The sequence below is a fragment of the Metopolophium dirhodum genome, chromosome 2 (genome assembly GCF_019925205.1).
Source record: "Metopolophium dirhodum isolate CAU chromosome 2, ASM1992520v1, whole genome shotgun sequence".
NCBI lineage: Eukaryota > Metazoa > Arthropoda > Insecta > Hemiptera > Aphididae > Metopolophium > Metopolophium dirhodum.
The window spans coordinates 2,825,435-2,853,023 of NC_083561.1; the positions used below are offsets into that span (position 1 = coordinate 2,825,435).

General features: G+C 28.8%; 1 protein-coding gene across 1 annotated transcript in view; it reads right to left on the reverse strand.

Moving 5' to 3' along the window:
* Positions 1-27,184, reverse strand: part of LOC132939357 (LHFPL tetraspan subfamily member 1 protein-like) — a 263,817-nt gene extending 236,633 nt beyond the window's left edge. Inside the window, exon 1 of the mRNA XM_061006464.1 lies at positions 26,787-27,184. The gene's annotated coding sequence lies outside the window, so the exon portion shown is untranslated. The remainder of the gene's footprint in view (positions 1-26,786) is intronic.
* Positions 27,185-27,589: the final 405 nt, after the last annotated feature.

Below are 27,589 nucleotides of genomic sequence, written 5' to 3' on the forward strand. Positions count from 1 at the left end.
ACGCCAAATAATATGTCCATCCGATTTGAACTGCAGTTATCTATAACAATGAATGCAGCGTGGAATCAGCCCGTGGGCCAGTCATAATAATATGGATAAAATTAACCGTTGTACTTTGGAAATAGCCTTATTGTAACGAATCGAAATGTATAAAACCTCGACGAAAATATTGTACCAATGTGTGTTTTACGATGAAGTGATTTATTTTACTATAATATACGTAATTAAGTTATAAGTACGCCTCCAAAAGACGACGACCGCACTACTGCCACCTCTACCGTTACGATGTCGTAGTAATATGATAATACATATTATGATAATCCGTACCCATTCGACATACTGGCCAATTTCCTCTCCACCAAAGATCGCTCAGCTTAAATTAATATATAATATACACAAAGGAACTGAGTAATATTTCCATTGTCTTTTGTTTCAACAGTAGTTGATTCGGTACATATAGCACGAGATTCCGACGTTGTTCTTTGCTCTTTTATTTGTACAAATTGCAAGCGATAATTTTTTATAGGATTTCATAGTGTCTTCCGTGATCCATCAAAGTATCAATACATAAGTATAAGATTGACGATCCATGCTGGAAATTCAAGTTCAACGAGCAAAATAAAAAGAGAAAACTAAGAATCACAAAAAACCCTCTTTATAAAATATGTTACAGTGCTTTGGACGGTACGTTTTTATTTTGTCTTTAATTTATTATGTATTATTGATATTATTTACTATAAATTGTTATTCTATTTATTGGCAGAAGCTTTGTCCCGAACTCATTGACATCGTTATTTTAATTGGCATATATATTGTCTATGATGTGAAATCCACATAGGCGGGTATACCTATATTGTCAATTATTATTTTTAATATTAATATAATATTGCAGTCAAGAGTTATATGACGGTACGACCTTTGTCCGTCCCCCGTATAAGTTCAAATTATTTTATTTATTATCCCCATCATCTATCAGTCTGGGGTGTGTATACATTGTGTAATGCCTAATGTGTATTTATAAATATTATACATAGGACGTATGTTTGGAATCCAGATGTTTTCTACTGCGGGCACCGGTGCTGAATGGTTCTATTCCGGACCATGGTTGACGTTACAGCCTTATTATTAGTCGTCGATTATTATGGCAGTCTGCGCACGCTCTCAGACTTCCTTCGACAGCAGTTTGATATTAATCCATATCCAAATTAAGAACAACTAACATCTGAACTACAAAAAGAAATCATTACCCAAGTTTGTTATTGAATCCCAAGCGTTCGTTTGGATGAGACGACTACGCAAACATCTAAAATATGTGTACCTACTGCGCAATCAAACGTGAACACCATGCAACCCAGTTGCTTTGCAGGAGCTCTTGTTAAAATTAGTTTTCAGAAAGTGGATCAGATGCACTAATATCAAAACCGACTGCGGAAATAAAACACACAACCTATAACAGCGAAAAACGTATCTACATCAAAATATTATATACGACGCATCAACATCGTCGCCCGTACATCAAATAATATGTTTTATACCGTCCTAGCCAATTCTACGTGGTCGTCGCAGATAAACTGAAAAGCCGAAACAACACAATATAAAACACAGTGGCGCTGTACTATAAAAAATAAATCAAAATACGTTAAACATGAAAACCATCGCAATATGAGTGGAAATCGTTCAAAAACTACAATAAACCGTTGTAGGTGCGTTTACGACCATCGATATAGTAAATGTTTTCACCCAATATTATTATAATAATCTAGACGTCCAACGATATAAGTTATAATTTAATAGGTTTACCACAAACTGAATGGGGTTTGACTGCCCAAAATTCCTAGTAAAAAATATTAACATTACAGTGTTAAGTTAAACTGATTTAGCAAGTACATTATGGTATTATAGTAAACCGAAAGCCCTCGTAATTCCTAAATCTGTACATATTTATCAATATAACTCCAGTTATAACAAAACCGTCGAAAATTTTTCTGCGGAGTTAAAAATCAAAACCAGCTGCAGACAGTAACATTCGTCACGGTCTAGGCTATTGTTGGTGGTGTTAATGAATTAAATAACAAGTGAATCGTGTACGGTATGCACATGTAAGTAACACACGAATTCACCGGTGAGAAAAAATAGCAAACTACCCTTATGCGAGCTGTAATTTTGATTGCGGAGCACATTATTATAAATAATTACACTGAGGCTTACTATGTAATCAATAAAGCTTTGTGTGCATAAAACATATAAATAATATCATTAATACTATAAATATCTACATAAAATGATAACCATTATGGTCCGTGATTGATTTGTCATATCTGTGGTCAGCTGCGTAGATTATATTGTTATCAAACGAATTCAGTGTGATTATTAGATAAACGAGTGCATTATTAATATTAAACATTTTGACTAACGATTCCGAGCTGATTAAATTCAAAACCGTTCGTGCTAATGTTTATTCAAAAAATGTTTAGTTAGAGCTTTAATCTGCCAAAAAGTATGCTCCTTCACCACGTAAAAAAAATAAACAGGTAGTTTCAATTTTCCTAAAACGTTACTTAAATTGTTAATACCTTACATAAAGCAGTAAGCGGCAAAAAAACAAGACCAATGAGGTATTTTTTTTAGTTTAAAATTGAATTGGAAATTAATAATTTAACCAAACAGATTACTTTTAATCTAGAGTAACTTTTGTTTATCGTACCACAACAAAGGATAAGCAACGTAATTAATTTTTGTACATTATAATATGTTCAAGCTCAACACAGACGATTTATAATGAATAACAAAATATATGTATGACCATCTAACTACACCTAACCCAGTTACAGTTACCTATTAATTTACATCTTAAAGTATTTTGAAAATCCAATAAAATAATTACACAAATCTTTAAGATTTGTTTTAACTTATTAGGTGATAAGATTATTTAAGGACTGCAGTTTGCAGTTAATGAGACTATTTTCAAGATTCCAACATTGTTTATTTTATTGTAATTTATGTATTTATTATCAAATTTTATATTTGATATTGACAAACATTTTAAATCATATAGTTATTATAATGATTATAAAATTATACGATACACAATTAAAAATGTATTCATAATTTTGTTGTTTTTCTGACATTATGGTTAAAATTATTGGGCATTTATCAAAACAGGTAACTTCGAAATTGATCATCCTGTATGTACTTCATTTAACTAACAAGGTGCTTTTTAGAATAGATTTCATATCCTAAAAATTTAACTGGCAAATCAAAAATGTTTTGGGTTGGTAATCAATAAATTAGTTAATCCCAAACATTGATTTTACTCGAGTAATGTAATGTACAAGTACTTTTTTTTATTGATTTAATTTTCAAAAATTTAAGAATCTAGTTCAGCTGTATAACAGGTCGAAAAATTCCCACGAATCGAAATGAATTATAATTTAATCATTGTTTGAATAATATACGAGTCAGTGGTGAATCCTTTTAAGTAGACAACATCCACAATTATTACATTCGTTTATTATTTTGTATTTACCTCATTAAATTATGATTTTATATGAAATCCGAAAGTCTTTATTATACTTCAGCCTTATTTATATTGCCTACCTACGTTTCTTTAATTATATAATACACGGAAAAGAATACTATAATATTATAGTTTAACAAATTGTAGTAAATATAACTATTTAATAGGTAAAATAACTAAATTGATTTACTTATTATTACTATACAAATATAGTTATTAGTTATGGTTAGGTTTACTATATTTTGTAGTTGATGCAGTTTTTAATGTTTAAATTAACTAAAAAATACGGTTAAAATAGCATATTTCAGTTCGAATAACTATAATAACTTGACTATAATATTTTAGTAAATCTGATTAATCTTATAGCTATCCTATTTCAATTATAATGTACAGTCAATCCTACTATTTTTATAGTACAAACAACTGTTAGGTTTTTTTCCGTGTATGACTACCTACTACTTAATCTTATTGGACTAAAATTAAAAACACCATCTATATTTTGTATTTAATATTGTTCCTTTGATCATAGTTTTTTATGATATTGATTTGCTATAAAAGTGTAACGTCACTGTATATACTTCCAACTTATATTCTCGACAAATTAAGTTTAACATTCAACAAATTAAAATAAATATTTAATAAATAATTTTTGAATTGTAATTGTATCTAATGATGGTCTTTAACTAAAAAGTATGTATATAATATGCAGGTTTTAGAAATACATAACTAACCATATAGTTAACACAAGTTTGAATAGTATGCATTCCTCCTCGGCGTAGTTATTAGTATAATGTAAGTTTTATATAATTAAATTATATTTAGTCTTAATAGTTTTAATTCATCCCATACTTGAACTTAAGTGCTAGTTTTTATTTACCAGCATAATATGTTTAAGTCCATACATACAATTTTAAAAGGGTTTTTAAGTGATTTCAATTCAACGTACCGATTGATTTAGTAGAACAATAATAATAATAATAATCTAATTTTGAAAACTGATTTTAGGACGGGAATTCGATATTATCAAGTACACTTGACGACAAATTGAATTTGTTTGTTTCGACAATTTAATTTTCAGGATTATTATCGCTTCACTTGATCAATTGGTACCGATCGAAATGAAAACACGTCTAAATTCCTATTTTGCGCGTGTGCTAGACAAACACAAATATAAATGACTACTTCCAAACACATTGACAATCAATATATATTTTTTTTATGACTAGTACATCTATTTTGAAAAAAAAAATGTATTATACGACGTAGTTATGAGCACCAAAAATATATTAAAACGATCAAGTTTACTACTAAAAATAATTTTACTGCACACGTTTTAATTACTCGACCGTGTCAAGTACTCAAGTCATATTACATTTTGGAGTCATTATTTCTCAACTCATTAAACTCTCGCAGCAAATTTTTGACAAGAAACACGTCACATAGTTCATGACTATACTGCTAGACGTGGTAGACATACAAAAAACACTAAAATGTATTATGACCAAATTACGGCGGGTCTGTGCTTTTCGCGATACCATGAAACCATCATAAAGTTTATAATGACTTTTCAGCAATCTCTTAAGTGGGTAAGCGTTTTGGTGGTTAAAAATTTAAAGAAAAAGAAAAAAACAAGAAGTGACCTTCTCTGAAAAAACAACTTTGCTATATTTTAGGTGCAAAAAGTTTCAGAAGTTACACGGCTATGGTTATTAAACGTTTTTTGGTCAACCATTTGCCTCTCGACTTCCCGACAATTCTGTCTACGGTACCATAAATGGATTATTCTCTCGCAAATATCGCGTACGGGAGCGATATATCACTCGAAACTTGGGCGCAAAGACGTTCATAGTAAATTAGAACCGAGTACTGAGGGACTTGTGGGATTTAGACGATAAATTATTTTGAAAATCCCAACTTTTAAGTTTACTTTATAAGTCATGTAGTATTATAGTACGTGCAAACTACAAACTCCTTAAAAAAAAATTAAAAATACAACTATGGATGTGGTTTATGTACCTATATACCCTCGTAGACAGTTAGTAAATTAACACAAATATTATAACTTAATCTATATAATAATTAAAACGTTATTATTGTTGTAGCTCACCCATTACAATAATATCGTATACATAATAATATAAACTCTAAAGTATAACTAACTCATGTTAGTATTTTTATTTCTAAATACAATATATTTATTTTCTATAAAATATATACATTATACATTCTATACATTTTCTATATATCATATAATTAGAGTTTGTGAAAATTAACTTTATATTTAAATATGGTTTGGAAGACCAGTTATAATATACGCTAGTCGATAGAAAATTATAATACCTTAAAGGCGAATGCATTACGCAGTTGCTAATTCTAGTTAGGTAATTAAGAATAAGAGAAGGGTTTTCCGACAAAGATTGAAGGTGCAGTGAATGGGTTTTAATCAGTTTATTATCACACACTTTCCTATTTCCTAATGTCATTTTTTAAGGATTATGAGTTGTTTTTGAAAGTTTGAGGATGTTTGAATAGTGTAATCGGGACTTTTAGCTATTATGTGCGTTGGGCAGATATGAAGATACGAAACAAAAAAATATATTAGTCAATGTTAGTTTTGGTGGAAAAGTCGATGAATCTTAATGTGCCTAAACCAACGATCTTCCATGAAGGATTTAAGAATAAGCGATAGAAACTAGGTGATAGGATAAATTCTAGTTCAAGCAAATGCACGAGTGCACAGTAAAATGTTTGGATAACGTCTAAAAAGTCGCCAGTGTAATATTATTTTTCTTGTAAAGAGAAATATATTTTGTACAAAATGCGATGAATTTTGTGGATTGTAAAAATAGATGTTTAATATTCCTCCGACTATAATATAGTATCATAGAATTTATATTTAAAAAGTTTTTAACATGAGATTTTTCAAATATTTTCGACAAGATTAGGAGTAAACTAATAGGTATATACGATGATGGACGGTCAGGCGGATTTTTCTTTTTTTTGTTAAATTATAAGTGGAACATTAGGGTAGTTTTATAATTTAAAAAAGTAAGATTGCCTTCAGAGTATTAGGTTAAATATGTATGTTAGAATTATGATTACTTTTCTGGGGAAAATGTCTGCAGTTTTTAAGTCGTAAGTTCGTAACTTGGTAATTTCTTTCTGGGGAAATTTAGATATTGCGTATTGCACTTCAGCTGAGTAGAAATATTTTTAAGAAGTGATATTTGTAACGGTGAATCGAAGAACTGTTCAACTAAGTTATTATTTTTCTAAAAGTAGAATTTTATTGCGTGGTTGAAAAGTATCAGTAAAACCATTAGCAAAAATGTTAGCTTTGTCTCATCTGAGTGCACTCAATTAGTAATTACTATTGGCGTTGCACAAAGTAGCGGGGGCAATAAAAGATTTAGTAATGTTCTTTCAACTTGATAATACGTAATTTTGCTCGAGTATCGGCCTTAACACCCTTTGTGACTGAGGAGGGATGGGTTTTGTTACGATTTCTGATAGATACGGAGACCCTAAATGTTCTATATCTCCCATCGTCGTAAAGCAATTCTGTACAATAAATTAACCAATGTAACTATAATGTATATATTCACAAATTAATGTGATCATATTAATGTGAAATATTAAAATAAACACATTAGTTTTGAATATTCTGTTGTTAGACGGATACGATAGATTTTTGATTGTATAAAACAACAAGTATTATATCATAATATACAATATTGTCTAAAATTTAATTTCTACGTTTTATTTTTAGGGAAAAGTATTATTTATATCATTTCATATCATGTGCTCTAACTGATATGAAATGTGATTAGTGAACAACACGTTATTAAGTTGTTGCCAAACGATACAATGCTGTTAACACAATGAAATTTAAAAATATAATAGCAGAAATAAAATTAAATCTTATCAACAACGAATCAAACGAGTCAGACATAGTTAACGCTAGAACAACCATTTTTACAACAATCAATCCATAAACTGACAAATTACTGAGAAATACTTCGATAGTTTATCAAGTTCGGGTTAATGTTATTATTACAAAGTTACAACATTTCACGTAGTTTATCCGATCCGCATCAATTTAATCTATTCGCTGGATAAGTGAATTTACTTTTATGTATATTAATTGAGCAAATCCTCGTTGCGAATTATTAATTAGGTACCGAAAAATAACTTTCAAGCCGACATATTGTTATTATAATAATAATTGTTGTCAACTTTTAATACATTAGGTGCCTTTTCACGTACTTACTTAACAAACTAATAGGTGTTATATATATGAAATTATTATTGTTATTATAGACTAATGATCTTATATTATTTTTATAACAGTGCATAATTTAAGACAGTAAGTACATAATGATATTTTTATATCATTATAATATCAAAGGATAACATGTACATATCATTACTTCATGAATCCCATTATTTCTCAGGGAAACAAGAAATAAAAACTCAAAACTTCAAATAATATTTGCAATAAAAATTGAAGAACAAACAATACGAGGCTAGGGTTCTTTGTAATAATACAATAGGAAATTAATTAAATCAATATAAAGTATACATTGGTGTAAATAATATTAGTTTTGTTTTATGTCGAACGATATATTATTATTATTGTATTTAACTCAAACTTTTCGAGAGAAAACTCTGTGTACTCTATTCATAATACGATTTTCCACTTTAGAGCTTACATACTGCGCTGCTGGAACAGTTGAGCCCCTAGAGTGGTTCCAGGTACAAGGTCATTGGTCGTTTGTAGTTGTCGACCGACGTTACTCCTCGTTTTCAACGTCCGCCGCCGTGTAATTGGAAGTGGTTGCGTGGCGCCAACCAGTTTTTTCCGGACGAGTTGACATTCTTATCCTGAATAGCGAGTATAACTATACAAATAACTAATAAATGCGATCTGGTAATCGCGTGTGGCGTATTTAATGCCAAGTACAGCGAATGGAACAGCCCAGTGGTCGAAAACCGGGGTAGATTACTTGCTGATCTCGCATAATCTCTGGACATATTGGTCTGTAACTAGAGACACTCTCTCCGATGGGGTCCATCGGATTCGACCATCGAAGTTTACTTCACGAAATTTCGTTTACTTTACAGAGTGAGTGGATGTAGGGTATTCGAGGAGAAGTCACTTGGCCTACACGGGCATATTATATTTGGCCCTGTGAGCGCGAAAACTATTTGCTTATTGAACCAGTCCCGCAGATGGGCCATCAGAAGAATGGAAAAAAGAATTGGGAATCATCCAGACAACAGAGGGAGAAGAAATATTTATTTATGCGACATTACACGAACCACTGTGGGCGGAATAATAGATACAGTCAGAGTACTATCTTAGAGGAGAGTGATGTGGATAAGGGAGGAGCATTAAAGGAATGGTCAGAGACAACTTGGTTGACGAAGTCAAGAATTCCTAGCAGTGATCAGAAGGCGGCAACTATAGTGCAGTCTAACTCCTAGGAAACGATGGAAACGAGCCATAACAGCGGCCAGTGTGTGAAATCGGACCACAATGACGGAGTTCTTCAGGATCGTGGGCTCAAGCCTGCCCGCGAAATTGGCTCACCATTAATTAAAACACATACACTCAATTTCGCATCACATTTTTAGTATTCGTTAACATAAATTATTTTAACTGTTATTTATTCCAAAAAAATATGGAAGTACACACCTACACCTGAAATAATTCCAGAGAGAAGGGACAGGGGTAGTTAGTTCATGAGTATTATTGATGTCACACACACAAACACACAACAACAAAAAACAATATTAATACAGAACCATGGTAAATAATTATAATAGGTATATTCCATCGTGTCGTGTGCTATTATAGAAAGGAAAAAATACACATTTTCATGCAACTTTATTGGAGCACGAAGAAATTACCAAATTGAAGCATACGATGGAATTATTGAATTGGCTTTTATTTAATTGTCTTAGTATTCAATTTAAGAAACCATTAGTGATTCTCTACAGTGACATGATATATTCAATTGTAGTAATCATTATTTCTTGCTTTGGCCAATTTGAATACGGCATGGCTAACAGATGTTTCTTATGAATTTATATTGCTAAATTACTGGAATATTCTCAGAAAAATGAAATATGCTATAATGTTCTATTGAAATTGTTTACATGCGGTTACTCTAAGGAAAAAGTCTTAAGCGTTAGATAAGACAAGTGACTTGCAGAATGAAACAAAATTAATGAATGTCTATTATTATAACAGGGCTTATATAAATTCATAACTCCCTTGTGCTTTTAGATATTACGTATTTATAAATAAAAATTAATTTTAACTATATTTTACCATACAATATTATTAAATGTTTTTTTAATAATTACAATCATTTTATTAAATATCAATGAGAAGGACTTATTCTTATTTTTAAAATAATGAATTTTGATTTTCTTACTAAAAATAAAAATATGTATCCTTGTACATATTACTAAACATATTGAATTTAGTAAAATATTAAAATAATAAAAACAAATTAATTAAAATGGTTAAATATTATATAAGTATATTATGATCGTCCATAATTAATTTCCTGTGTAAATAATTTAATTCAAAATTATAAAATTTCGCATAACAAGGAAACTATTCTGTGTCGTTTTCTCAACATATAATTAATTTTCCTCTAGCATCGGCCGACGGTATTAATGAAATTCATTTCTCAACTTATAACCATTGAATAAATATCTGCACGGTGATGTATATTATACAGAGTGTTCAAGGAGATTTACGAGTTTCAAACGGAGTGCGATTCAAATTCTTCAGTACCAGAATCTCAAATTAGTATTTCTTAGTACAACACTCGTATAATGGTACGTATAATGATATATTTATTATTTAATTATCTTAATGTTTCAATACAAAATTAACTATACAAGTTTTATTTATTCAACAGATTATTAGAAACAGGAAAATATGAGTCTAGGATTACATTAAACCATTGCACCATAACATTAGGGCTCTCAGGCAAATGATACATTGGCATACGTGTACAACTTGAGAAGTTTATAATACATGATATTACCATATTATTATTAAATCTAAAATTAATTAATATTGCATTAGTAGCTTAATTAATTAAATAATAAAAATAAAAATACCGTGTTGTAAAAATTTAAATAGTTTTGGAAATGATTGTTTAAGTTTTATAATTGTTTTAAAAAGTGTACAAACTAATTAATAACAATAATACAGACATTAGATAATATCTTTAATAATTTAACTTGTATACAGTTAAAGTAAAATCATATAACAGTAAAAAAGCAACTACTTTACTTTTTATTTAAAACAAAAATATTAAAAATATTATTTATTAAAATCATTTCATGATTTACAAGTGTTTAAACAAAGATATTTAAAAAGTATATAGGTACATTTTAATAACCATAATAACAGTAACACAATAACCCACCCATCGTATGGATATAATTATTATTATTTGAAGTACATGGAAACATTCGACGCGATGTATTAAAATTGCATATACAAAGCGCCGTGTTACAAAAATATAATATATCGAATCAATTTATTATAATAATATTACCATGTCCTACTTCAACTGGCTGATTATTCATTTGAGTTTTTAACCCCGTCTGTAATTTATCAATTTTACTGAAAATATATTACAGCGTTCAGTGGCCTATTTTAGCATTAATCTGAAATTTAGCATCGTACATTATAATAAGCGTGTACAGCAGCTTTACGTGTACATTAGTCTTGATGGTCCTTAGTGAACTGAACAAACAAGGTAAGGTAAATAAACAATTTTAATACCATCTCATGGTGTATGGTCTTGGTCTTCCATCTAAACACCGAGTTAGTTTTGAAGATCGCGATTTACCATCTCAATACAACCAAGTGTTTGGTGAGAGTTTCCGGGCGCAATAACATTTTCATTAAACAAAGTTTTTTTTTTGAACGAAGATAATCACCGCAGTGCATAACTTTTACAGAGGTTCATATTATTATAATGATGGCGTTTATAACCAGTCTGAACTCTGAGCATACTTAACCAACGTGTTTGGGTAATAAGATACGATACGATTCGAAGCGTTGTTGATGTGCGAAAGTTTAACATACAATAATATAATATAAAATTTAAACTTCGAGGTAAATGATACAAAAAAAATGTATATGTATTATATTACTGAATGATAAAAGCTCTGCAGATTCTGTACCGTTTCATTAGATCATATTTTTACAAATTCAATTCCATGTGGAATTATTGCGTATAACCAGGTCGGTTGTATTTTCAGGTTTTCCTACAAAAACTGCGAACATTTCCACGTCTTGTGTGACACTATTTCATAAATTATTGCAGAATACAACAACTTATCATGATTACAAGCACTGTCGTCAAAATAATATCTTGATACAACACCCATGCCTTAATTTTTATAACATATATTTCAGAGCAATGACGATAGAGTATTGTATTTGGTTATGGTGCAATTCGAATACCTATACCGTGGAATTTAAAAACGAGTCATTGACTAGTGGATTGAAATCTCATTAACTAATGTATTTTCAATTGGAGTTTAAGCGGACGATGCCGTACTAAGCTGTGTTATCATCATTCGTTTCACAATGGTCGTATAGCATCGAAAAACCATTCGTTCACACTAATCATTTAATATGTATTATATATACATAATATTAATTATGTTATACGTATACAATATGCAATATCTTTTTAAAATACAATACCTTTGATTACAATTAATTACCTTATTAACAAAAACAATGCCACTAACGGCAACTTGTACCATTTTCTCCGACTCGAGATACAATCTAAAATTGCATTTTTTTTTTATTATGATAATAATATTATAATCATTTATTTTATTACGACAAATAATTTTCAGATCTGACAATAATGTCTTTTCCTGTAACTCATTATGTGTGGTCTGTGTAAAATTTAAACTTGTGTCATAATCATAATATATTATGTTATAATTTTCCGTGACATTGGAATATATAAGACGTGGGATGACGACTTACGTAAATAGAAATCATTAAATATGAAATGGTATTTTCCAAGAAAAATAACTCATCCGAAACAATACTATATAATATTATAACTGTTAGATTTCACGTTATTATAATATTATACTGTACCCTGTAATAAGTGACCTCTAACCAGGTATAGTTATTGCCTCTCAGGAATTTCAATTGTCCTATGGAATAATTTATTGCATTAAAACCATTACTGTTATTGTAATCAAAATTATTACCGTAACTATAAATCTTATTATGAACATTAATGGACTGAATTCTTGTGATGTGGATTACTAAAAGGTATACATAGGAAACAGGGATACGTCATTATATAAAAATATTTTATACGATGAACGTGCCTTCAAAAATTGAAAAGTTATTGTTACGTCACTTTGAAACTATAATTATTTTACGCAATACATAATATATGTATAATTGTGAACACTGTTAAAGTGTTACAGTTCTGTTAGGTTATCACGGATTTCACTAATCTTCAAGATAAAATTATAATTCCATGCTACTGAACGTTGAACTACACATATTTGGTGTAGCAGGTAGATGACGAATACCTACCTTTCTTGTACAGATCAATTTAAAGTATGAATGCAACTTCATGAATTTCATTCGCTAAATATTATGTTCGTACGAAAAATGATAATAATAGTTAAGTTATTTTATTATATTATGGTTACTGGTTAGACGACTTTATAATGTAATATTTTAAATTTTTATATTCTTGTTCGTGTATAGTTACATAAATACATTCAGAATATGAAAATATGAAAATGTGTTTAAATAAATAAACAACTTTTAAAGTAAACTCATTAATAACGGTATATTTAGTATAGAAATCCAAACGTAAACATTATATTTTATATATTATATTTATTAAACAAAATAAATAAAAAAAATCATTTTATAGAGATAAAAAGTTCAATATTTTGATTGCGAATAATTTATATGTATTGAAAAACTATTTGAAGTGTCAAACTTTACAAACAAAATTCAGTTCATTAAAAATAAAAATCTGGATTTTACACGGACGACACAAATTATAGAGAATATCTGGAATATCAGTGAGACGGGTGCGCTATTTAACAATTTACACAACAATATTAATTAATCTCACCATCAAAAAAATTCGATACAGATATTATTTTAAAATTGATTTTTGAATAGTTTTAAAAGTTAGTTGGTAACTTTACCACTTATTAAAAATAAACTTTACACTGTTGGACATTATTAAAACTTGTAGATCATATTAAAAAAAGGAGAACGTAGTTAACCACTCTATTGTACAGTATATGTTCAGAGTATACCTCGTCATCGATTAAGTCACTATAATATATGTAATATTTGAATTCGATGATAAATCATAGTATATGAAAAACGATTCTGAGTTGAGTCAATTTTTCTATAATTTATAATAATATAAATTTATTGCTAATAATTATGACCTAAAGTAAACTATTTTACTATTTAAAGTAATTCTTAATTTTATTATAAATACCTAGTCAATTGCATAAAACTAATCTTAATTTTTTAAAAATGTCATTATTGTTATACATGTAAAATTCCCAAGAAAAATATTTTTGAATAATTACAACAAAATAACTAAAATCATTAATTTCCATTCAAAATATCTATCCAAATTTTAAGTTCAAATATGTCTAGAGAAAATAAAAACCGTGCCTATAATATAGGTAAACATAACATATTATGTATATCTAATATTTTTAAATATCTAGATATAAAATCAACTAATGAAAACCCTGAAAATTATCAAAATATTTTTCAGTTTATATCCTATTTAAGAACTGCTAATACAAACATTTGGTGAAAATTTCAAGTTAATATAATACTTAATTTTTGGATTACAACAATAAATTAAGAAAATCGATTCAATTAACAACAATTTTTCCGTATTTTTTTGAAAAGTTCGTAGAATATTAAATTTTTATCTCAAAAATATACCAGCTGGCTTTACTTACTTACTAGAAAGGTAGACAATATATTCAAGTTCAAAATCAAAATATATTTTCTACTATAAACCAAATCGTGTAGGTACAGTGTACAGTGGAAGATTCTAGCCCAACATATGAGATGAGTCAAAAACCACAGCAACTCCAACAGCAACTAGCTGACAAAAGTTTAGCTACCCAAACCAGACCCAAATACGTGCAACAGACGAGACATACGTGCCAATAGACAGGCTACAATACTACCCCCACTCTCAGACGCAATCGCAGTGAAGCTGTATAACGGTGAATCCTTTACCAGCACACTCACTGCAATCAAAAAAGACGTATACATAGATTGTGGCCTAAGGATTCTCTATTACAGAAAACCGAAATGGTGAAATCCTAACTAGACCAAATTCCAATGACATAAAGCAGCTCTAAAAGAGGAGCTGAGGTCTAACGCGTTTGGCCTCGCGCTGCTTTTTGTTGGCTTGTGAAGTCTGAGGACATCGAGTTACAGGATTTGGACTCGGTGGCAATAGACGCTGAGACAAAGGTATGCATCCCAAAAGGCGCTTGGCTTACCCTAGGAAGACCAGTCCGTCAAACTTAAAAACATCCGACAGTCCTTCATGGGGACTCAAAGAGCTACTGTTGGTCTAAAAATCGTGGACACTCTGAAACTGGTGGACAAAGATAGTCTAAGTAGTACTATAAATGATGTGTGATCGGCGTGTTTACGTCGATAATGCGAGCGCAAGTGTGATATCTATGCTATTAATAACCTCGGAAAAATAAATGTGTTGCGCGACCTCTAAATATCAACTGAATGAGATATAACTTTCACAAAATATATTTTATATCATACGGAACCTTTTAGGTGGGTGGGAAAAAATAAATTTAACATTATATTTTTCCAGGTTTTTGATTGTCACCCTAAGGTACCCTAAGGTATACTCAATAAAAAGGCTATATTATATACATGCAATGTTAAGTCAATACATACATCAGAACTTAAAATATATTATTACATAAAATCTTGTGAGCATTAATTCTATCATTCTTATTCATAAACAGGAAAATATTGTCCAAAATTAAAATTAATATTTTTTTCAATATTAAATAAAATAATTTACTTTAAATCATACAAAATATGTTTGAATAATATATTATTTTTTAATTAAATCGCTAGTTATTTTTCATTACATATTTTAAACCTAAAAATATAAAAGTTATCAAATTTTCATAATAAAAATAATTTATAATATACCCGCAGCTATTGTCACTTATTTACTTCAGAGATTATTACAACGTCTTAAATAATAATATAATCTAATTAAAATATTATTTTAATTAATGACAATATTGAAAAAGTTTTCTTGAGATAATATTGCTTACACAATTTAATGTATTCATTTTTGTATCGGTAACTTCATGTGTTGTTGATATACAAGAATAAAGTACATTGTATCGATTTTGTGTACATTTTGAACATTCCACGAAATGTATTCATTATTCATTTATTGTTTGGTTTAAAGTAAGTATTATAACACAAATATTTTGTTGAACTGATCTAAATTAACAAGAATATGTTGATAAATATGTCTTAAATTTCTTTTTTTATACGTCCCTAATTTTAACTACGATGAATGGCATTCATTCTAGGGCAAGGGATCATAATATAATATTACAATCAAATGTCATGTGAACGAATATGTAATGTGTTATAAATCTAATTTGTTCAAAAATGTTGTGTTCAAATAGTGTTAAAATTAGATATGCTTTTATCGCGTTTATTGTTATGACTGTTGAAGCTCAAATTTCATTGTTTAGACTAAAGTATCAATAGACGATATCAGAGAGAATGCACCTATACCTACCGTTTGGAAGTACATAATACTGTGCATTGAACTTTGGTATTAAACAGGCCACTGTAGATAGTATATTTTTTTGTCTGTGTTACTAAAATGTTGTACAAAATTAAATTATTAAATATTATTCGATGAAAACCACGATAATAATTTTTTTAATAAAGCAACACTGGTGCATCTGAGCCTTTTGTAAACCGAACGTAAAATTTAAAATCAACAATAAAATATAGCTGCTTCTGTGGCACAGATCCTCCAAATCTAATTATTCAAAACGCCGTGCTATTTTTAGGTTGTAAATATTTCATTACAACTCACTAAAAACGTGTTAAGTGCTTAAATCGAATTGTTGAATGACAAAGATAACAAATTAGGGTTATGTCGAATCGGCCAAATTTGATTCCAACGTTCCACTCGAATTACAGAACAATATTTTGTCAATATTTTCTTATAAAACTTAACGAATAAGACAAAAATATATTTGTTCTAACAACAATAAAAAACTGCTAACGCTTATCTGAGTCAAAGTTTTATTTGATGGATGGAACCAAAAAAATCGTGTCCCAGCTTATCTTTAAACTGATATACTTCACAGTTCACGAGTCAGTGAACAAAGGTGTTGATGAAATAATATGTGGCCCATTGATGTTTGCAGTTATGAAAAATCAAACCGAAAATTCTTATAACAAAATTGTCTTCAACGTCCAGTTATTGTATGAAATTATACTCATTTATTTCCATTTTACCTAAAATATATTTTGACACATTCGGAAAGAAGGCTTAGTTTCAAAATACACTAATAATATCGAAGTATTTTTTAAATACATATTATAGTAGAGGTAATCAAGCATGCATATTTAAGTGAACGTAAGATGAAAAAATAAAGACTATATTATGTGTCTATTATAACAATGCAAAATTATACTATAAGTACTAAACTACTAACTCCATAATAAGTTAATAATTTATGACTATTTAAAAATAATATTATGTAATTTGATCAAAATAAGGCTCTGCACCTCATTCTAAAGGATATTATCGTAATATTATATTTTAATGTGCCAGTAATTACCATATTTACCGTTATCCGAAATGTTATTCACATCGATAAGTTAATTTATTTAGTTAAGTTTATTTAGTTTTTATTTTTATTTCATTAAATATGAATATATTTTTTTAATTAAGTGATAGAATAAGCATTATATATTATAACAACCCGTGATAATATATATTAATTACACCCAATTAACACGTTCTCAGAATATTTTGTAATTTGTATGGTTATTTGCCTAATTTTAGCAGCACAGCTATTCGAAATATCAACAAATTTCCTATGGATCGAATGTATCGGACGGAGAAACAGATGTTACACTTAAAAATAATTTATAATTTAATAACCCAGTTTCAAAAAAAATTCTCTTAACGTTTTCATATTTTTACATTTAACGTTTATAAAGTTTTGGGGGAAACGTCATCAAGATTATTATCGTGACTATGTTTTTACATTTAATGTTATGATAAATTAGAACATTATTCTATTTTTCCTGTTAACGCCGTGATATATGTTAACATTATTTTTTTATATGTATTATAACGCCATTTTCGCATTTAAAGTTTCATTCATAAGTCATAAGAGTCACTTTCGTCCATAGATTTTACTTTATTACGCCCATCCAAAATCTGTGAACTATATTATTGTCATCACGAAAATTGGTTTCTATGACTAGAAATATAATTGTAAACACAAATAAGAATAATTAATATATAAATTATAAAAATGATTATAATATACTATAGTCACTATTTCTTCATATTTTATTCAATCTGAAACTATGTTATTACATATTTATACTTCTCTTTACAAAACAGGGACGTATATCTGTTTTCGGTTAAAGCTGCGTTAAAAATTATTTCAATCGCACTTTACTGTATTTTTACAACGTAATAAATACAAGGTTATTATAACTTTTCGATTCCTGAATTTATAAACTGCAATAAATTAACATTTTCTTTAAACAGAATAAATGATTTTTAGATTCTGAGCGAAGCGATGAATGTATTGAATTTACTATGATGTGTGTTTTTTTTTTATTTTTTTTTTTTTTGTGTCTGTCATCACCTTTTAGGGCAGTAAAAGTGCTTGGATTTTCTTCAACAGTAACTTTTCTGATAGGAAAGTGAATCTAGTTGGTACTTTGGGGGGTCAAAAGTAAAAATTTCCCGATAGTTTTCAAAAGCGACGTGAAAAACAAAAGAAAAATTAAGGATATCGTTCTAATAGCAGTTGAAAAATATTAAAAGCACATAGGCACATTTTTTTTTTATAAGCATTTATACCTAGTTCAAATTTTGACAACATTTATCAAATTTATAATTTATTAATTATTTTGTAGTTAAAAATGTATAAAATGTTTAACTTTTATGGCTAAGGATTGAAAATTTAAAACAAGGCTCCACGTAAATAGGTTATATATAAATTACTTTATTCACAATAATATCATCAAATATACTTTATAATATCATAGACTGACTGACCGTTTTCGCTCAGAATCGTTTTTCTTCTACAATGATATTATATCATTGAATTCAAATTTAACACCATTCAGTACAGTGACCCACTTGTAACCTATTGTAAAGCAGAGCGACATCCACTTATCCACTTTTTTTTGTATATAAAATAGTAAAAATAGAAATATTTTTGATCAATAAGACTCATATATTTTAGTGACTGAAAACTAATCAAACTATTTGGTTAACAGAGTTGTATACATATTGCATTAAGTTAGATTCAATTTTCTTTGTGGTTAATTATAAAAAGTTATAAATACCTTTCTGATGCATATAGGATTTTAATGTCCTGCATTAATTTGTTAAGAAATTATAAAAAATATTATTATAATAATAAAGGAATAAAAATTCCATCACTTACAAAAAAATAAAAACAGACATCAAGAAATCGTTAACAGTTTTTGTGAGAGAGGAAAAGTAATATCAAATTGGACATTTGTTGTTTGTGTTGTTCTAACTCAAGACCGATTTATACGATCGAGAATGACATACGATGTTGTTAAATTTCCATGTATTTAGACATTTAGTAATATACAACAGATTAACAAACTAAAATAAATTAAAAATACATTTGTTTCAATTATTTGTATAAAAAAATATATTCTTAGATAATATGTGTGATTCATTTTTGTATTGTTATCAAAAGAGTATATTAACAAATAAAATGCTTTATAAGTTTTATAAAATAACATTTAAATTATTATTTTTAACATTGAATATTATAATGTATAGGTAAAGTTAGTATCATGTTTGAGCTTTACTACATACAGTTGTAAATGCATTCACATGTATATTAAATTAAACGCATAAAAAATACATAAAAAACTTGGACTGTAATTGTCTAGGAAACAATAATAAAAACATTATTACAATTATTGATATTTCATAAGTCATAATATGAAAAAAAAAATTATACACAACAGTTTAAGGGCTTGATAAATACATTAAAATAAAACACAAGCAATATGACTTAAAGTTTCAGATAAAGACCAAAAGAAAACCATATTTTATGGGAAATAAAACTTAGTTATAAAAATAAAGTATAACATTTTTATGTGTTAACTATGTCCACTATTAGACTCCGAGTTAAGCTTGTTTTTACAATAACGTGAATTATTTTGTGTCCATACCATCAAATTTGGAGAAGAATAAAGTTTTTTATTCTTTTATATTTAATTTGATTTCAGGTAGAAAATGTAATCTATTCGATACTTAAGAAGTTTAGCCCTTTCAGACCCACACATTTATCGGATAGAGATATCGAATTTAAGTAAAAAGCTTCTTTTCTTAGAATTTTATCAAGATTAATTTTATGCCATAATAGTAGTTTAAGGTTTTTAATTTTTATCGGAAAGAATATTGTTGGTAACACATTTTTTTCTCTATATTGTGTAAAACAAAAATACGTATATTTTGGTGTTGGCTACCGTGTTTTAGGATTAAAATTGATTACAGTAGAAAATAAAAACTGTAAATAAACCATGATGTCAAAATGAATCACCAGCCCTCAAAGGGTTAGAGGATCAAAACATAAAAATTCCCAGTAATTTTCTTATTAATCGTTAAAACTAAAAAAAAAAAATAGTAAAAAAACGAGAATATTTACGTGACGCCAGTTTTCAATAAATTCAATTTAGAGATAAATATCTTTTTGAAATTTTACATTATATTATCTATTATATTACCATTACACAACACAATTTTCATAGTAGTTTTACTCATTTTAACCCTTCTATACCACGAACCTATTCACACCATTATCTAGTCTTTAAATGACTTATAACTCATAAATTATGTTCGAAAAATTTTGCAAAAACTAGTGAAATCCACCGAATGAGGAAATAAATATAATAATACATAACATAATATAACATAAACTGTCCATAGAAATTATCATAGATGCTGAACGCTGATCCACCCATCGCCTTCGCTCAGGTTGCTTTACTGTATAGCATGCCACATGGTTAGCCATTAAATTTAAATAGTGCACGTCAGTAACCAATTAACGAAGGGGCATATTCAAAACCTACTAGACAGTAGTTCATTGGTTTTTTAATTTATTGTTTCTAAAAACGGCTATTGGTTTTTATATACATGTACAAAATAGTACATCCTGTCAAATTATTTATGTGTGTTACATTTCCTCCACAAAAGAATAATTGAATTTACTCACAAATGTTATGCATTTTCCAACAATACTGTTCAGTATTTGTTTTTTTTTTTTTTTGAAAAAAATTCAATCCATGGAAAGTATTTCACCTATATATTTCAACTCCCTTCTTTACCAAAAAAAAAAAAAAAAAATTATAAGTAGAATGAATTACAGTGAATATACAGTGAATTGGTGAGAAGCATTCGTTTCATTCCATTTGCCTTGTCCCGATGTATGTTATCGTTTTATAATAATAGTTTTAAACCAACCAAAATAAATCTAAAATTATTTATATATTATCTTATGTTTGGATTCGTATCCAAAAAAAAAACCATATCCATATTACCTTCATAAAGTGTAATAATTCAGAAACTACTCATTAAGATTTTGATTTTTGTAATATAATTAATGTACATCCAAATGTTCTCAAAAATCATCTGTTCCTTAATTTGCATTAAAAAAGGTGATTCCTATTTGAAAGATAAAAAAAATGGCATACTTCTTAAATTGTGTAAACAATTATTATTCACAGCAAAAAATGATTTTTCTCAAAAATAATAAGTTTGTATACCATGATGGGAATATGACAATATTATTCTTAAATGGCGATATAAATATGTAATTATTTGAAAATATTGTATTTTTAAGTATACTTAACAATTGTTTCAATAATCAGAAGTTGAATAACACGCGAGTAATCATATTTTTATTATTAGTATCATCAAAAAACAATAGATTTTGAACTTACGAATACAAATATTCCATCTGATTTATAAAATATTTAAGATAAAATAATTTTCAATAATTCAATTATTATAATTCTGCTAATTTTATAATTAATTTGATCGTGATGGTTACAAATTGAAATATCGTTGTTCAATATAAATTGTATTGTTTGGCGATTATAGTATTTTAAGGTTTCTTTACACTCCGTATTATAAGGAAGGACCATTTTGGCTATAGCTGATCTTTTATGTTGGTTTTCATTATCGACTACATAATATTACCTACTTAATTACATTTCTTAAACAAATTTAATTTAATAAAGTTTTGCATTGATAACAATAGAAGTTAGAATACAGACAAAAATTTAAAAAATATATCTTGCATATTATAATGGAAAATGTTCATCACGTCATCGACATTCATAATATCGAATTCGTTCATTTGTTCATTTGACGTGTCCTGTGTTATACTTGTATTTTGTAATCATTTTACAAACTAGTGGTTCGAATACATTTTGTTACACGTAAAAATGCGAAAGAAACAAATCTAACAAATGTGCTAAAACATACATCATCATTCATCACAAAATATTCAGATGATCATCCACGTTTTAGCTTCTAAAAGTCCGGTAAATTATTAAGAAATTTAGCAATCCAAAATTTATGTATGAATAGTGTGGAAAAATATTACAGTCAAAAATTAAAAAAAACATGTATTTTGAACTTACCTATACTTACGTTTCTACAAAATAATATTTCAATTACCTTTATTTATTGAATTATTGTGATACACTAATACGCGTTCACAAATGTATGCAAGAATAACATTATAGGTACATACATCGATTTGAATAATAACGTTTTGTAAACGTATTACGCGTTCGAAACCCAATAATTTAAATAATTTGTATTTTACACTTTCAGTTGCATAAATAACCACAAAAATGTTATTATTCCAACCATTTTCACTAACTACGCGGCCTTTTTTGACGAGTATATTTTTCCATCTAATAAAGTTTTCCGGTTTAGGGAACACGGATCTGCGTTTTTTGTCAGTTCCTACTCTACACCTCGTCTCACCACACCCCTTCGTGTTATCTCCATTAAAGCACGTTATTTTACTTCGTACATAATTTTAGCGCTGGAGACCTGGGACAGCAGCCGCCATACATTATTCATTCACCATTGACACGAGAGAGTCCTAAAACCGGAGCTCTACATACTTACATGTATTAAGGTAAAGAGGAGAGGATAAAAAGAGGGAAAACATCTATCTTCTCTCGAACGACATTATCAATATACGCATCGACATCGGGTCACAGTGAATGTAAGTCTGTCGTAAAGATAAAATCCGACTTTACACATACCTATATTTAGTATTTACTCATAATAATATTATGTTCTGGTGAACTCGCGTTTTGAGATTGTCAAACTAAATGCACCGACATATATATTTTGTTGATTAGATGACATATTTATACGAAATTGGTATTCCCACTAAATTTGATTCAAATAAAAATAACAATAAATTGGTTCTCATTCATATTATAATTTCTAGCGCGTCATGCATAATTTGTTTTAAATGCACTCTGTCATCTATGACTTTAGAATTTAAAAATCAAAAAAATAAAGTTTTATATTCAGCTATAGTAGACACGTTGTATAAACTAGATAAATTTATATTTTTTTCTAACTAGCTGGTAATAAAAAAAAACTAAATGGTTTTTTTTAAAACACCTTTAGTTTCCTTTATCGCTTGAAATGTGAGTCGTTTTGAAAAAAATCGGAAAATTGTGAAATTCACAGTACTTTTGAAATGTCACTTAGTCTTTATTCTTTGTTATGGGTTGTACTAAATTATAATATTTTTTTCGCAAGCACTAAAACATAAGTGTGACGTATCGTATTATGTTTAGTTTCTTATCCATTTGTCTAAAAAAAAATATTTATTACACACAACACACTTAAATGTATAATAAAAATAAGTGTTTTGATTTATATAGAATTATTATAGTGAAACTACAATTTTCTGTTCACAATATTTTATTGCAGCGTTAGGTACTCAAAATATCATATTTACATGAACAAAATATTAAATCAATTTATTAAACCAGCAACCTATTTTTAGATGATTAAACTCTTCTCGGATTATGGTTATTCGTATTTTAAAACTGAAAATAACACTTCACCTTTACATATTATTATATTTCGCAATGGGATGCGAAGCGAGATGAATGCTCAATACAGGAATTGCTGTCTATTTTTTTGTTCAAGAGAATAAATACTTATAATACATATTCGTTACACATACATGCACCATATTGCACCTACGAATTTAAACTTGAGTACATATTCATATCTGTAAACAAATATATGTTTAACATTTTTCGATTAAATATATTGTACCGACTTAAATAATATTTAAAACTAGGTATTTAAATATCTATAACGGAAAAAGAATAAAATGTTGTCTTGCCACAGTTTTATTTCCGACCAATACTCTCAGATCTTAGTGATATAAAAATTGTAACTGATCAACTAAAATGTATTTAGTAGACAATGCATATGGAAGCAATCAATAGTTTTAGAAAAAAACAATTTCGAATAATAATTTACAAGTTCAATAGTATACACGAATTTAAAATTTAAAAATCGAAAGATTCGTGTTTTTATTTTAGAAACGTTGCGCGAACTATATGAACATGCATTGTTTTACTTATACCTACAACCTACCTAATTATAATTTCTACCAATTAAATGTTTAAAAGAGTATAAAAATTATGAAAATATTGTTCACAACTCCACTAGACACAATATTATAACAAACGTACCTGGCCATTAAACAATGAAAGGAAAGTGTTACAATTACGTATCATCCATTCATCCAGTACCCTATATATTATGTATATCGTATTCTGTGTTTAATAACATTTTGTATGATATTGTAAATAACGAATTTTCATAATAAAAGCACATATAAATATATAATTTGAGTTCTGGATTTCTGTATATGTATATACCTAATATTCGTACAGAAATACAGAATACATTATGATATTACCTATACGTATAAATTCCCGCGATGTGTCTATCCGTTATTACCGTCGAGACATATTTTGTTTCCATACTTACCAATACCATTGTTGATTTTGAACACATTTTCATCAGACCGTTTTTGGGGACTGGACATCGGGTCACACGTTTACCTACATCCCAATAGGCAATAATTAATCTCCAAAAAATCAAGTACCGTCATTAAGTTAATTAAATCTTCTAAATTTATCACGTTGACGATGTATTATACCATACGGGTAGTATGCAGTCGTATATATTATTATCATGTGTTATTAATTATATTAGCTTGCCGTTTTATAGGACCGTTATTATAAAATTGTACGTTTTGAATTTGTTAGTGTAATTTTTGCTTAACTACAGACAATGTGTTCATATATTGTGTATTCCTCCCTTGCGCATCACTAGAACGACATAAAATTATAATATTATAGTTGGTATAGAAAATTTGAATTTGAAAAATAAATTTATATTGCGTAAGCCGACTGAACCAAATATCTGTTTAACCGCAATTTGTTTATACCTACTCTCTAAAATTATAATGTAAAAATCAAATTTTTAATAACAAATAAATTATATTGACGTTAAAATTAATTTTCAGAATGCTTAACTATATGCACGAAACCTATTTCTTTCAAATTGTAATATTTAATGATATGAGTCATTTAATACATACAAATTAAACAAATTAAATCACGTTCAAAAGTTTTAAAAAATGATTGTGCCTGGACTTTGGGCTTTTATATGTAGGTATGTCATAATACACCAAACATATAATGTACCTATATTATACTTAACCTAGTACAGTTTTTAAATGGAGTATACGATTAGTTCATTTTATGATGCTTGAAAGATGTTTGGATTAACTCGATCTCCATTTCCATTATTTGACTTGAAAACTGAATACTTTCTATCGAACAACAGTACCTAACGATTTCAAATTATACAATTATATCGGTCAAAGTTTATCTAAAAACAACCTTTCATAACAAATGTATTCATACAGTTTTTATCTATGGTTTACCGTGTTTTTATAACGTCCTCTATACAATCCACCACAATTAAAATAATAGTATTTTGAAAATGTTTTTACTCTCCCTAGTCAGACATCTAGTCAAAATTGACGTTTATGCAAAAATAGTACTTAAATAATACCACAGTAAACAATGTTATTGTTCCCAACGGCATACGTAAAAACTCCCTTAAGATATTTTCAAATGCTACTCATACATATTATAATTGTAAAAGAAAGTTAACCGTATTATATTTGTAATGTCTTTAGGACAGTAGTATTTTTTTAAACAAATTTTGTTTATTAGCATACGTATCGTACAACCAAAGTAAACACATTTTATACATGTTCAGCTATAACATAAAACATTGAAGCATAGAACTAAAGTTAAATAATCAGAAATTACAGACTAAAGCATTGTAATTGTATTGTTATTGAAACTAAAAATATGTTATCACGTTGTCGAACAAAATACTAAATTGACAAATATCAAATTTCTTATACGCAGTTCGAAATTAAAGTTTTTCATTTATATCACATTTCCCGAATGTATGTATGTGCAATAAAGAGAATTACCATATAAATAATACTTTATACGAGAATAATAATAATTGAATTCCATAATTTTGAAAAAAAAAAAATCAAAATCGTATTCGTTTTGCATTACATAATATAATATTGTAAAAATAATTTGATCCGCAAAAGATAATGCATTAATTGGACGTGTCATACGATCCGTAAAATCAAAAACATACTCATAATTCGTAATGATACAACGAATACCTGATGGAGAATTACACAGTTCAAACTGTTGTAGGTACATATTATATACAGCATGATCAAAATAATAATAATATCACGGACGACTTACGTTTGCGAATTCCGCCCGAAATCTATGAAATCAATTCAATATGATTTTGAACAGAAGATGAAGAACAACAACAAGAAGAACCAAGGGAACACGCGCACGAACACCTAGCTAATACACGCACACACACACACACACACGATCGCGATTTAATTTAATTTGATTTTCCGTTCTCGTCACTATCGTACCGTCCTGCAACAATAATATTATTATGGTGCCGGCAGCAGCTGTCCCTGCTGTACGGCGAAAACGGTAGGGTGGAAAAAAAATTTGCGTATTGCCGACCCGGACGACGAATTTACAATAATATCAATCGGTACGAAATAAACTCGTATCATGTGCGGCGGAGAAAATAATAAGGACTTCGGCCGCGTGACACCAAGTACGTGCGTCGCGCTGCGCGTTGCTTGGCTTACTGTCGATGACGCCGAAGTCCACCCCCGCCCCCTCCCCTCCCATCGTCCGGCGGCTGATACGGAGCGGCGTTCGTATATTATTATAGTCGTCGCCGCCGCCGCCGCCGCCGCACAAAGCGTCTACCACTGTCATACAAGCCTAACGTCTCGTTTCCGTCGTCCTCTTCGCGGACTTGACACTTGGGTGGAAGAATGAACAAAAAAAAAAACCGTCTCGCATAGAAAGTTTGACGACGAGACACGACCCCCCGCAGCCCCAGTAAACGACGGCTTCGTCCTCGTCGCGTAAATTACCGTTGTCGACATGTCATGCATACCAGGTAACTGCAGGTATCACCGCACTTGCGGTATCCGATACCTGTAGTAGACGTCATAACATTATAATACCGG